Raw genomic sequence first — 12,762 nt, forward strand, 5'->3', positions numbered from 1 at the left:
TTTTGCAAATGAACAGGGGTCCAAAAAATCCTATATAACAGAAAAAAACAAGTTTGTTTCATAGATGCTGACGCTGTACATCTTATCCTCCAAGTCCAAATCCATGGCCATTGAGTAGCAGAAATAGGTTGCATTATCTCAATGCTACAAATGTCTCTTAGGCTTGTTTTTGTATTTTTATTCAAGCATTCTGAAATTAATTTATACTAATTGGCTGCCTGATGCCCTAGCACAGTGGTCGGCAAACTGGCTCAAGAGCTGCATGCGGCTCTTAAGCCACTTGAGTGTGGCTCGCAGCTCAGCTAGCTAGAGTAGGGGTGCCCAACCTGTTTCCCTTCCCCGTAAAGAGGACATTAAAGTGCCGGGCCGACCAACCTTGGCCACCCGACGTCAATTCTGATGTCGGAGAGGAAGTTCTGGGCCAGACAATCGCTGCCTGGCTGGCCCAGAACTTCCTCTCCAACATTAGAATTGATGTCAGGTGGGGAAGGTTGGTCGGTCCAGTGCTTCAGCGTCCTCTTTACAGGGAAGAGAAGCAGGGAGAGCTCAGAACTCAGCAGCGGTGTGTTCCCCGATGGCAGCAGCAGCAGTGGCAGCCTATTCCCCGACAGCGGTGGTGGCTGTTCCCCTGTGGTGGTGGTGGCCTGTTCCCCAATGGCAGTGGCTTGGGGGAGGGCAGGGAGAAAGAAACGGGGGCAGCAAGAAAGAAAGGGAGGGCAGGGAGACGGGAGACAGAAAGACAGAAAGGGGGCATGGAGAAAGAAAAAAAGGGGACACGGAGAAAGAGAGAAAGACAGACATACAGAAAGAAAGGGGAGCATGGAGAGAGAAAGAAAGAAGGGGGCAGGGTGAAAGAAAAAGTTGGGGAGGGAATAAGGTCTGGAGGAGGGGAAGCATACAGGAGGCTGAAAGAAGGGAGGAAATATTGGATGCACAGTCAGAAGAATAAAGTGCAACCAGAGACTGATGAAATTACCAAACAAAGGTAGGAAAAATGATTTTATTTTCAATTTAGTGATCACAATGTGTCCGTTTGGAGAATTTATATCTGCTGTCTATATTTTGCACTATGGACCCTTTTACTAAACCACAATAGCAGTTTTTAGCGCAGGGAGCCTATGAGCATCGAGAGCAGTGCAGGGCTTTCAGCGGTTTAGTGAAAAGGGAGGAGGTATATTTGTCTATTTTTGTATAGTTGTTACTGAGGTGACATTGCATAAAGTCATCTGCCTTGACCTCTTTGAAAACCCGTGGAATATAAATGATAATTAACATTTTCTCTGTGAACAGTGTGCTTTGTGTTTTTAAAAATTTTATTGTTGGTAGATCATTTTGACTTGGCCATGAAGGTAAGGGGGAGGGAGGGAGGGGAGCTGCTGAAAGACATCTAGTAATCCTTACAGGATTGACTGTGCAGGGAGTTATTTTTGTAAAATCATGTTTTGTTATGTGACTGGCATTATTTAGACTTTAATTTCTTTGAATGAATAGAATGAAAATTATATAAAATTGCTTGCTTGTTTTTATGTGCGTGCGCTGAAGGGAAGTGGAGAGAGAGTGGGCTGAGGACGCTGTAGGGAAATGAGGAAGAGAGAGTGGGGAGAAGACGCTGATTTATAAATTGACAATTGTACAGAATATTGGGGGTTTTTTATACTTTAATATAAGTTCAGTATAAAACTATTCGAGGCTTGTGTGGATGGGATCAGATGGTTTGCAAGGATGGGGACCTAGCTTGCGGGGACGGGGACCTAGCTTGCGGGGTCGGGGCGGGGACAGAGACAAATATTTTCCCCGTGTCATTCTCTAGGCTCTGCCACGAATCGATTTCGACTATATGCGGGTGAGCAATGTGTGAGTCGGGTTGACGTAGCCGTCTTAGCGCAAGTAGGCACGGGGTATGACTCTCAAAAGAAATCTTAATCGTTGTACTGCTGATCTTTGCCTCTTTGACTAATGAGTTTGCCTACCAGTGCTCTAGCAAATCTGTCTGGAAGCATAGGCCTGGCAAACTATACTGATTATTTAAATTCCGCCAATCAGGGAACCCCTTCTGAATGGCCTACTTCAACTGCAACCACTTATATGCTTGAGACTTTGCAATGCCAAATGATTGTTGCAGTTGTGAAAAATCAAGCATTTTCCCGTTTGATAACACATCATCTAAAGTACGTACACCTGCCTGCAGCCAGTGCTTCCAGAGGATCTTAGACTCGCCTATTTGAATCTTGGAGTTCAACCATAAGGATTGACATATGGATTGTTGTACTGGTATAGATGTTAAATTATTAATGAATTCCAGGTGGCACAAAGAATACTATTGTCCTTGTAGATTCAGGGCAACTTGATACTCAAAATATGACTTAATCGTAATGGAGACATAAGTTGCCATTCTAAAATAAGCCAGTCTTGAGGATGCTCCTTGAGTTCAGGAAGGATCCAGTACATACCCTGACGCAAAATGAAAGCTTGATGGTATCTATAAAAATTTCCTCCTATTGGTTTTAAAAGTATTTCCCTGTAACTTCATCGAGTGTCCCCTAGTCTTTGTAATTTTTGACGGAGTGAAAAATTGATCCAAGCTGATTTTGTAGCATTTTCAGCGAGCCGGTGCCAACATTTTGAAATAACTAATTACTATTGATGGAACATGGTTACACCACTATGATCCTAAGACAAAACAACAGTTCATGCAATGGTGGCACTCGAGTTCTTGAAGGCCAAGGAAATCCAAGACCCAAAAGTCAGCAGGAAAGATCATGGACACAGTGTTTTTCATTATTTAGTCTACAATATTTTAGGGACCAAAGAAAATAAAAAAGAAATAGAGGAAATTTTGATTTTAGCTTCAACCAAGAAGTGCCAATAAAATATCACTGATGTTTGAAAACAGGTATTTACTGACTAAACATGTCCCCCTCATACTCTCTTATTTCTTCTCTAGTCTGCCTTGGTTTTGCTATTCTGATTTTGTGCCTTTGGCATGCTGATCACTCCTCAACTGCACAAATGTATTTGAACTAGAAGTGATATCCCAGCAACAGTGAAAATATTGATAAACTCTGCTTTTTTGCTTCTAAGAAACCCTAACGAACTTGAAAATAAACACTGACCATTAATAATCACTTAAACCTAGAAGATATAAACATATTTATTTAAAATTATTTTTACTGTCAAGAGTTCAGCCAGAAAATCATAAGAAACACAATCTACATTCTATGCAGTAATCATAAAGACAAGTTACAACTATAAACCAATAGCCCTGACCTTTAGACTCCCTTGCAATATTGCGTGCCAGAAGCATATTTTTTATATATATATCTATGCATATATATATGGCATACCAAACAACATAAAAGGCATATAGGGCCATATTCTATAATTGGCAACTAAATGCGCCTACTTTGTAAGCACCCCTCAGCACAGTTGCCAATCAACCACTAAGCATCGCTTATAATATCCCACCTAGTGGGTGCTGGTATATTAGGCCAGATTTTACTTGGCCTAATTTACTGGCATCTAACACAGACACCTAGTGACACCTAAGTCAACTACAACTATTCTCTGTCTCTAACCACACCTACTTTTCAGGTAGGCATCAGAAGGCACCTCCACCTAGACATCACTAGGCATCCTAACAGTTAGGTCCAAATTCTTAATTGCTAATATACATTTTTTGATTGGCTAAAAACTTTTGCGGTCAATTACCATTGCAATTAAGCCAATAGAAAAATGTACGCAAATCCCAAAGTTAGGCAGCGTGGCTGCACTTTTCAAAGCTGTTCCCCTGATGAGCCAAACATTGGTGAAACAAGGTCGCATGTTGGGAAGATTGGAGAAGACATGACAGCGTTGGAGCTCAAGTCGTCTTTTGTCAGCAAAGTCCTTGAACGTGCCTCCGGGTGACTTTGCCTTTTTCTAAACCTGAGCTGTTCTGGGGGGGAGTTTTTTTGCCAGTGAAAGTATCAAAAGCAGTTTTGATTTGTACCTTTTGGTTTTATACTGCTACATTAGTCTGAGGTTTTTACTCCCTCTTGCTGGGTTTGAAGAGGGGGGGGTACCTCAGGGCCACAATCACACAACATTTTGAATCATTATATGAACATATTATATATTGTGCATCCTCGTATAATTTGTTATCACTAGGTTCCCGCAATTAGGGCACCCAGTGGCGCCTAATGTAAGCACTATTTATAGAATCAGGCCCATAATGTTTTAGGATATCTGGAAACTGGAAAATCATTATCTATCTCAGGTCCAACCCTACCAACAAGCAACTGTGTTATTCACACATGGTACCACTTTTTAGCCCCACCAATTCGTATTGAGGCCTCACAAAGAGACCCTTCCTTTCATCTCAAACTATTCTTGACCCACATCAATCGGGCTTTCACCTATTCCATTCCATGGAAACTGCCCTTGCTAAAGTCTCTAATGGCCTGTTTCTGGCCAGATCCATTGGCCTCTACTCTATCGTCATCCTTCTCGATCTATCTGCTGGCTTTGATACTATTGATCACCACCTACTCCTCAATATGCTGTCCTCACTGGGATTCCAGGGTTCTGTTCTCTCCTGGTTTTCTTCCTATCGCTCCCATCACATTTTCAGTGTATGCAATGGTGGATCCTACTCCACTCCTATCCCACTGTCAATTGGTGTACCTCAAGGCTCTGTCTTCGGCCCTCTTCTTTTCTACATATATACACACTCCCTCGGTGTACTGATCTCCTCCCATGGATTTCAGTATCACTTCTATGCTGATGACTCCCAGATCTACATCTCCACACCATCTATCTCTACAGGAATCCAGGCCTGAGTCTCAACCTGCTTGCCTGACATTGCCTCCTGGATGTCCCATCACCATCTAAAAGTGAATTTGGTTAAGATCAAGCTCTTTATCTTTCCACCTAAACTCCCCTCCCCCTCCCTCATACTCTATTTCTGTGGACAACACTCTCCTCCTCCTTGTCTTGTCAGCTCGCAACCTTGGGTCATGTTTGACTCCTCTCTCCTTTTCTACTCAGATCCAACAAACTTCTAAAGCATATCACTTCTTCCTCTATAATATTACCATAATCCGAATTCTCCTTTATGAGCACACTACCAAAACTCTTATCCACACTCTCATCTCCTCTTGCTTAGACTACTCAGCCATCTCTCCCCTTCAATCTGCTTCACAATATATACTCACATTATCCCTCTCCTCAAGTCACATCATTGGCTCCCTATCCATTTCCAAATACAGTTCAAACTCCTCTAAATTACAGGTGTATTCACTCTGTGGTCCCTTAACATCTCTCTTCACTTATCTCCCCCTATGCTCCCCCCCCCATGAACTCCTTTCATTGGGTAAAGTCCCTCTTATCAGCACCCTTCTCTTCCACCGCCACGCCATATGCCTGGAACAGGTTGCCAGAGTCAATATGTCCTGCTTCGTCTCTAGCAGTATTCAAAATCCAAGCTAAAAGCCCACTTTTTTTAAGCTTCTTTCAACTCTTAACTCCCATTCACCATCAGATACCTATACCAATCATTTCATTCCTTCTGCTAACCCTTTTATATCATGTCTGTCCAAATTAGATTTTAAGCTTTTCTGATCAGGGACCATCTATGGCTTGTTAAATGTACAGCACTGCATATGCCTTTCAGCACTATAAAAATGATAAATAGTAGTAACAGAATGCACGAGGGAAGTAGTGATGCTGGATCTGGTACTCAGAAATGGGGACAGTGTGTCTAAAGTCCAAGTGGGGTGCCCAGTTGATGAGCATGGGTCTTGTATTGCCACCATTTACTATGTTACTAACAATAAAAACAAAAAACTGTGGATGCTGATGTTCTAAAAATGATTTATTATACATCCTTTCACAATAAAACCATACAAACATAAAAATACATGTGTAATAGTCCAACCTGGCCCTACACGGTCTGTGTTTCAGTGAACACACCTTCCTCAGGGGTCCAATTGATGTCAAATACACAAATAAAGAAATGGACTAAAAACAGTGTACTTGTCTTGTAAGAACAAGTACACTGTTTTAAGTCCATTTCTTTATTTCAGAGCATCAGCATCCACAGTTTTTTGTTTTTATCACTGGATTGATTCTACTGTGGATTTTTAGGTCTTCTTTTCTCTTTTGCTATGCTACTAACAAGCCATTAACTAGGAAATAATTGCTGGAAACAATCAACTATTAGTTAATTGGCACAGAGATATTACTCCTCAGCGTTTTCAGAGCGCTCAATACACTCCATGCATTTTGCTCTGTTCAGTTACCCTCTATGTCTCTTATGTCTATATTTAGTGTTCTTTCTGGAGCTCCTTTTGACACAATATTCTTGATGTTCTTTCTGGCAGAGAGTGTTCTTCTTCACAAATCTTTTATTTTCAGTTCTGTCAGTACTTACTCTGACTCACTGGTGATATAGTCCATTATTACCTTAGTTGCATGGCTTAGAATTATCCTTTCCATTTATGTTTTCAATGTATCTTTTTTAAAAATCTTATATCTGGTTTAACCCACATTTATATGTGCAACATGTCTCATTTAGCAAATGTATATCTTTTATTTCTTGTTTTTAATATGTATATACATTTTATTTTGGGGGAATATATATTTTATTGGGGGGTTTTCCCCTTTATTTATTTATAAATTTTCAAATTACATACCAAGTTACACTTGTACAGAAAGTTAGTTAGACAGGAGATTACTTCTCAGAGCATAAAACAAACATTTTACACCTTGATATTCCATGAAACAAAACAGAAGAATATTAGTTTAACTAACACAACTAAAGTCCTCCAAGTTGGATCCAAGATATCCCATAAGCGAGAGGAAAAAAAAGGAAAGTATAAAACTATTTAGGAATAAACTATACATAGTGCTGAGGTAGGAGTAACATATTCAAACTATTGAGTGACTGACTTTTCCACATCTAATCGGGACAAAGTCAAGAAAACAGTTAACTGTTGAGCTTCAAAGAAAACGTATTTAACTGAGCGGTGGCAAATGATACACTTACAGGGGTGTCTTAAATAGAATGTAGCCCCCAATAAAGAGACCCCTGGTCTCAAAAGAAGAAATTCTCGACAACGTTTTTGAGTTTCTCAGGATACATTTGAATTTTACATCCAAGAAACTCTTTCTGTTTATTTTTAAAGAAAAGCCTCAATAACCATACTTTATCAATCGAAAGAGCTACAGTTAATATCAATGTAGAAGGTATTGCAATGTTCTTATCAGATGTTTCCAAAATTTCCGATACATTCAATAATGCTTGATCAGGCTTTTTTGACTGTGATTGAGGCACATTTTTGTTAGGTAGATAATACACCTGAGAAAATTGGGGTAATGTATCTTCCGGGACTTGTCGAACTTCTACCAAGTACCGTATCTCCTAAGCATCTCCCTAGGAGTTACCATTGTTAGACTAGTAAAATTAATAAGTCTCAGGTTATTATTTCGTGAGTTATTCTCAAGCATTTCTAATTTTCTTCTAAGGTTCACATTATCCTTGATTAGTGCCTCTTGTAGTTGTTTAGACTGTAATAAATCTTGGTCAAGCTTTTGAATAGATGATTTTGAAACAATCAGATCTTCTTTCAAGTCCTTAAGCTTTTTAGTATGTTGAATCAATTTAGTCTCTATATATTGGAAATTGGGGCTAATAGATTTAGCAAAGTTAGCCATTAGGTCCCAAAGAAACTCAAGAGTCACCTGAGCGGGGTTCTCCCAAATAGGAAATTTTTGGTTGGGTGTAGAAATGTTCACCCTCAGAGGAATTCTCCTGGCCTTGCTCCGTCTGGTTTATTCCAGCTCCGATTGCTGAACCAGCCCCTGATTCTCCTGCAGCAACTCCCTGTAAAGGGAGTTCTGCCTCAATGCTCTCCTTAGTGATGTTAGTTGCCTCAGGGGAAAGGACCTCCCCCAGCTCTGGGGTTTCCTTGCCCCTCGGAGAACTGGTAATCTGGGGCTGCGGGGGCGGCGCTCGGGCGTCTGGACTCAAGATGGTATCTGGCCCAAGAGAAGCAACCCTGGACTTGCTCATTCCCGGCGCCCTCTGCAGGCTAACATTAAACGTTGGCGTTGTGACTCCCCGACTCCCTGCATCCTCCACAATAGCTCTTCAATATTGCCGTGAGTCGGCACCATGGAGCGCTCTTCGGCATGGAGAGGAAATATTGGGCCACAAAAGCCTCCAAAGAAGAAAAAAAGGGTGAAAAGCAAAGCGGTTAAGGTGAGTACTTCTCAGCATGTCTTAGCAGCAGCCATCTTGGATCCTCCTTCCATGTTTTATGCTTTTAATTTGGTTTTGTATGGTTACATCTATGTTTTTAAATGTTCCTAATAGTGTCCCCTGAGGAAGGCGTATCGATTACACGGAAACTAAAATCCTTGTTGGGACAGCATTTTTGAGCAAGGTGTCTGTCATTATGGGGTCCTTTTACTAAGGTGCACTAGCCATTTTAACACGCACTAAAATGGCTAGCGTGCCTTAGTAAAAGGACCCCTAAATAAATACTCTGTTATTGGTTGAAAAAGATGTCTCCCTTTATTTTTTTCAGCCACTTGTTTAGAGAAACCATATAGGTTTCCTTTTTCTCTTGCTTTTGTTTACTTTCCGTATATAAAGATCACACTCTCTTGAAATCTGTGCATTACAAGCACATATAGATGTGCTTCCTGAAATTGTAATTTACTCGTGTAAACACCACTATTTACGCATGAAGGAGTAGAGCAGAAACCTAGCAGTTAGAACCCTGGGCTGACAACCAGGAAACTTGGCTCAAATCTCGTTGTTGTTCCTAGTGATCATGGGCAAGTCACTTAACCCTTCATTGTCTCAGGTACGAAGCTGATTCTCAACATCTGCTGCTGGTGGTAAGGCCAATTAGCATGGGAACAGCACGCATTTAATTCTGTGCAGAACGCTCAGAGTGCTTTAGTGCAAGAACAACATGTGAGGCAGAGATAGCTGCCAATTGTATTTATGATAGTCAAACATATGCTAATGACATTGTTCGCTATGCCTTCCCAATGCTCAGAGAACAGTGCACAAACTCTGCTCTTACCCCTGGAAAAATAACGCTAGCTCGGAACCTGGTGGTGGAAGGTTTCGAAAGAGGATTACTTCTGATTTTCAGTTCAAAATCTGCTGGTTTTTATTATTTTTAGAAGTGGAAGACAGCATGGGCAAGCCTGTAAGCGTTAGTACTGAGAAATAAATGTTTGCGTGCCCAAACTAAAGTGAAAGCACACATTAGCACCTATTTTCTGTGGACAAATATAAGCCAAGTTTAAAAAAAACAACAACCCTGAAAAGCTTATATTTAAAAGCACCACAAACCTGCGTTTACCGTGAAACTCTTTTGTGAATGCGCCAAGCACATTTGTTTGATTTGCTTTATTTTTTACAGCCTGCATATTATTTGAACATCATTTTCTTTTGAGCACAGGAGAGAGGGAACTGAGGAGGCTGGAGCTTGAGAAAAGAAAAGTCAGGAAGAGATTTCAGCCCTCATGATGGGGAAGTTATTCGCATACACTACGAACAAACTTTCTAGAATTTTAAAATAGTCTACAGAAATTTTCATTTTTTTACATAGAATTCTGACAGGTGTACTATCACTAATAATAAAACTCTAAGCGCGCATGCACACTCCTATCTGGGTGTTCCCTGCCTCCATGATCTGTAACTCCATGGCTGGCAGATAAATGTTACAGCTGGCCAGCAGAGAAATGTTACAGCGTGCGGCTGATGAGAGTGGTTCTTCTTCACCCAGAGAGTGGTAGAGAACTGGAATGCTCTTCCAGAGTCTGTTATAAGGGAAAACACCCTCCAAGGATTCAAGACAAAGTTGGACAAGTTCCTGCTGAACCAGAACGAACACAGGTAGGGCTGGTCTCGGTTAGGGCACAGGTCTTTGACCTGGGGGCCGCTGCGTGAGTGGACTGCTGGGCACGATGGACCACTGGTCTGACCCAACAGCGGCAATTCTTATGTTTACTATATCCAGCAGGGGTTACAGCGTGCCGGTTGCCTTTTCTACTCCAGCAGGGGTTACTGTGTGCCGGATGCCTTTACACAACGCGTGATTAAAAAAAAGGTAGGTGCGAGAAGGGGCATGATAAACAGAGCAGGGACATTGACAGACAGACAGAAATAGAGACACACACACACTGAAAGACAGGTGGGAGTGAAAGACACACACAGAAGGACAGGGGGCCAGGGAGAGAGATAGAAAGAAAAAAAAAAACAGACAGTGGACAAGGAGAGACACAGAAAAAAAGACAGACAGACAGCAGCCAAGGAGACAGACAGCAAAAAAAGACAGCGGACTAGGAGAGAGAGACACACAGAAAAAAAGACAGACATACAGCGGCCAAGGAGACAGACAGCAAAAAAAGACAAACATACAGCAGACAAGGAGACCGAAATAAAGAAAGACAGGCAGACAGCGGCCAAGGAGAGAGAGAGAGAGAGAGAAAAAAATAAAGAAAGACAGACAGCGGCCAAGGAGACAGACAGAGAGACATACAGCGGCCAAGAAGACAGACAGCAAAAAAAGACAGACAGACAGCAGACAAGGAGAGAGACCGAAAGAAAGAAAGACAGACAGCGGCCAAGGACAGAGAGAGACAGAAATAAAGAAAGACAGACAGCGGCCAAGGAGACAGACATACAGCGGCCAAGAAGACAGATAGCAAAATAATACAGACATAAGCGGCCAAGAAGACAGACAGCAAAAAAAGACAGACAGACATACAGCAGACAAGGAGAGAGACTGAAAGAAAGAAAGACAGACAGACAGGGGCCAAGGAGACAGACAGACATACAGCGGCCAAGAAAACAAACAGCAAAAAAATACAAACAGCAAAAAAATACAGACAGACATACAGCGGCCAAGAAAACAAACAGCAAAAAAATACAGGCAGACATACAGCGGCCAAGGAGAGAGACCAAAATAAAAAACAGACAGAGGACAAGGAGAGAGAGACACAAAGAAAAAAAAGATAGACAGACAGTGGCCAAGGAGAGATAGACAAAGAAAAAAAGACAAACAGACAACAGCCAAGGAGAGAGAGAGAAAGAAAGACAGACACATACATCTATTCTAGCACTCGTTAATGTAACGGGCTTAAAGACTAGTATACAATACTTAAATTAAATGCACCTCCTTTGTGGAAAGTGTCTGTTTTCCATTAAGCCACAAGAGGACACTATCATACCCTGTAATTGAAATATTATGTTTTTACAATGTTTATTTTGATTTATTAACTGCCTTTTCATGAAGAGATTCACCCAAAGCAGTTTACAGTACATTCAATAGTAATCAGGTACTCTTATCTGTTCCAGTAGACTCACAATCTAACTGTATTATCTGGGGCAATGGAGGAATTAACCCCCCCCCCCTTTTATCAAGCTGCACTAGAGTTTTTTTGCGTGGGCTGGCGAAATACATGCTCTGATGCTCATAGGAATTCTGTGGTCATCACAGTATTTACTGCACCGGCTCATGCTATAAACCTCTAGCACAGCTTTATAAAAGGGGCCTTAGATGACATGCCTAGAAGTACATTTCCAAAAAAAACCTTTTAAGTTCTAGATGATTACCTATTGATTAATTTTTGTGCAGTCATTTGGTACAAATTCATCTTACTTCGCTATGTTATAAAAAGCAATTACTTTTAGAGGGAAGGAAAATTTGGGATGCTGAAAAAGATTTTCTAAAAGTAAGTACACCATTGTGATAAGAATTGTAATTATTTTTAAAGAAAGAGACACTAGTATTTTTGCAGGTGATGATAACATTTCTTCCAAACTATGAACTTCTTTAGCATCATATAGAACTGTTGACTAGTTACTGAATATGTACATAAATTTCCTCCCATGCTACAAAAACAAGAAAGCAGCAACAGAAAATTAACACGAAGACCACCTGCCCAGCATGGGTTTGCTTTGTGCTGTAATGCCACACAGCAGGGGACTATAATAGTCCTACTGTCCCCTTTAATCAACAGTCCAATGTGTATCTCATTTTTTTTGTAGTATTCTGATATTGGTTTTGCCTCCATTACTGTCACTGGGAGGCTATTCCGTAAAGGCATATACCTTTCTGACCCCTTACTGAACATAAGAACATAAGAACATAAGCAGTGCCTCCGCCGGGTCAGACCATAGGTCCATCAAGCCCAGCAGTCCGCTCCCGCGGCGGCCCATACAGGTCATGACCTGTCTAAATCACCAGAAGGGGCCCCCATGCCATCTTGGCTTCCTGATGAGTCCTATCTTCCCATCGAAGTCCTAGCCCTCCGGTCTTGCACATGCTCGACCTGGTTGGGTTTATACTTTCTCAGTATCCCAGTATCCCACTATACTTTTTCAGTATCCCACGATCCCTTTATCCCCCAGGAATCTGTCCAGTCTCTGTTTGAATCCCTGTACCGTACTCTGCCCGATCACCTCCTCCGGTAGCGCATTCCAAGTGTCCACGACCCTTTAGCATTTATTACTAAACTGGTATAGCCTTCTCCTTTCTATACCAGTATATTCTCATTACTGAAGCATGCCCTGCTGCTAACTGGATCATTATTATTTATTCAATTTTCTATACTGTTCTCCTTAGATCAGTTTACATGAATTTATTCCGGTACTCAAGCATTTTTCCCTGTCTGTCCCAGTGGGCTTATCTAATGTACCTGGGGCAATAGGGGGATTAGGTGACTTGCTCAGGGTCGCAGAATGCTGAGGCTATAGTT

At 41.4% G+C, this 12,762-nt stretch overlaps 1 protein-coding gene across 1 annotated transcript in view; it reads right to left on the reverse strand.

Annotated features, from left to right (window-relative positions):
- LOC117364329 (tubulin alpha-8 chain) overlaps positions 1–12,762 on the reverse strand; it is a 41,532-nt gene that overhangs the window by 28,295 nt on the left and 475 nt on the right. The gene's annotated exons all lie outside the window — the stretch shown is intronic.

This window comes from Geotrypetes seraphini, chromosome 7 (assembly GCF_902459505.1).
Source record: "Geotrypetes seraphini chromosome 7, aGeoSer1.1, whole genome shotgun sequence".
Lineage (NCBI taxonomy): Eukaryota > Metazoa > Chordata > Amphibia > Gymnophiona > Dermophiidae > Geotrypetes > Geotrypetes seraphini.